A 2,790-nucleotide genomic window follows, 5' to 3' on the forward strand; every position below is an offset into this window, starting at 1 on the left:
AAAAAAGATAATAAGAAAAGAAAGAAAGAAAGAGAGAGAGAGAGGGAGGGAGGGAGGGAGGGAGGGAGGAAGGAAAGAAAGAAAAAAGATGGAAAGAAATAGGATGCTTTGCTATAAGTAACATCTCTGGTTGGTGTGAATAAAGGAGCCATAAATTGTTAAGACAGAATTAATTATCACAACTGATGATGGGCAGGAAATAACACGAATTGTTGCAAACAAAAATTTAAAACAAGTACATAAAGTATTTTTTCTTAGAAGTTAGTAGAAGTTTATATGAAAATTACTTTAGTATGAGCATGGCAATGCAATAAGATAAAATAAATTCTTTTCATAAAGAAACAATAAAATTAATGAAGTAAAATCAATTCATTCTAAAAATGCCGGTGTCACAAACCAAGTGCAGAGTTTCTTTTTATAAACACAATATTATAAATGGTGAGTAAAAGCTTTAATTTTTTAAATAAACTATAATACGTAAATGTTTCTATTCATGCTTCTCCCTTGCCTGCTGTCTCTGATCCCCGATTTCAAACCGGAAGCAATTGTGTTAGGGCTGTTGTGAAGGGACAGCAAGCAGAACGGTGCTGGAGAAGATGATACTGTCACTCTCATTTTAATAAAGGGTCCTCAGAAATGCTGAACAGAAGCCTTAATAGCATTCCTGGCAATAACCATCCCTGTTCCCCATGTATTTTGAATCAGATTTAATTTGAATTAAATAGAAATAAAAACACTTTACCATTGCACCCTAATGACTGTAATTTTCTCTCAAGCTGTTACTTACAGACGCAGTATGCTGCACCTTGGAACGAACATCCCTATGCTTTTTTATTAAGTCTCAAGAATAATGTCTTAAAAACTAACTTATGTTCAAAGAATGAACTTAACTTCAATACCGTGAATTAGCATGAAATATAAGCCTTTCTGAATTTTCCAAAATAGCAGAACTCTCCAATTTAGATGGCTTCCTTTGGTTGCAATAATTCTAGTCAGCCCATTGATATCACTCAGTTTGTCTTTTTCAGAACTGTAATATTCCTGTCAGCATCTCTGTGTGGAGCATTTAACTCACCACATAGCTGTAACCCTGATTGCCAGAACCAAAATGTCTCTCCATTACCACTTCAAGGAGCTCAACTCTCTGGTGCCAGATGGTATGCAAATTGGTCCCTTTCCAAAGATACAGATGTCACCGTGCCCAGAGTTTTTTAGAGTGTCTACATCCACTCCTGCTGGGAATATAATTTGGTGGAATAACTCTTTGGTCTACCTGCCAATGATCTGCAGAACATTGACTCATTCCCAGACGACAGCTTTTAAAAATGCATCTTTCTATTCATCAGAATGACAAAGGACCAAAATTCAAAATTGGGGATCAACATACATTTTTGAAATATATGTGCTGAATGGAACTCATGCTAGGTGAAAAAAGAAATTTGCTGTAAAATTAGGATGATTACTAAAATGAAATTTCACCAAAATGAGAGCTCTAATGTATCTTTCCCTCCATTCCTCATTGTCAATGCCTCCTAGAAGAATATCAAGTTGTTCATGGCAAATAGACCAGGGGAACCTGTTTGCTTCCATGTATAATTCCTTTCATATGTAAAGGAAGGCAGGAGTGAAAGGAAGAAACGTCCGTGTCCATGAGAGTTACTTGACCTACTTAGGGGTTTTTAGAATTAATAGCTGAATTTAAGTCCTATATCCTAAGTTTCCCCTTTGTTAATACCTAACATATAGGTCCACTTTTAAGGACCTTTATTTTGTTCCAATTCTATCCCATGGAGTTCTAGAGTAGGATTATTATTATTTTCTTCTGTTCCCATGCACTTTTAGGTCATCCTGTGACCTAATTGATTATTCAACTAATCATATATTCAAAAATAGGAATAAAATTTTAGCCTAAGACAAGAACACCTGGAAAGATAAATCAACTCCAAAATAAAATAATTTATACTACAGACCAATGAAAATATCTTAAAATTGTTTACAATTTTAAATTCTCCATATCACTGTCTCCTTTATTTAAAAAATATATAAAGTCTGAGAGTATTTTACAGATTCAAGCATAATCCTGGGAGTGAAATGTAAAGCTACAATGGAAGGCTAATTGTATTTTCTGTGGTCTTACCATTTCTCTAAGATATGCCAGACTTCAGTCTTTAGCATGGACAAATAAAATATATAATTATATTTTCGGCAGGGCTGTATAATTTGACATCTCACCAAATTTTTGCTATACCACCAAAATGTTTTTAGAAATCATCATAGAGAAAAACCAACAACTCTGTCCCATACTTAAGCCAATAGATTGGTGTACAGACATCTCTTAGTGAAATTTATGTCCTAGTTTAAATTTGAGGTAGAATATTTAGTATATAGGAAGGAATGAAAAACTAGTTTTGTATGGAAGCTATAAACTTAGTGCCATTTTACAAAGAACATGTCTAGAAAGAATTAACTCAATAAAGACATCATATTTTTAAGTTTTATAAGCAAAAATAATGTTATTTCATTTGAGAGTTTAAACTACGTTATTAATGCTAGAAATGATCTACTGTAAATACAGTGCATTTTCTCAGACAATCAAAATTGATTTAATAAAATAAGTCCCAGTTAAACAAGAGATTAAAAAGATAATGCCAGGCTTGGTGACTCATGCCTGTAATCCTAACACTTTGGGAGGCCAAGGTGGGCGGATCATTTGTGGTCAGGAGTTCAAGATCAGCCTGGCCAAAAAGGTTGAAACCCTGTCTCTACTGAAAAAACAAAAATTAGCCGGGC

The sequence above is a fragment of the Colobus angolensis genome, unplaced genomic scaffold, assembly GCF_000951035.1.
Source record: "Colobus angolensis palliatus isolate OR3802 unplaced genomic scaffold, Cang.pa_1.0 Scaffold326, whole genome shotgun sequence".
Classification (NCBI taxonomy): Eukaryota; Metazoa; Chordata; class Mammalia; order Primates; family Cercopithecidae; genus Colobus; species Colobus angolensis.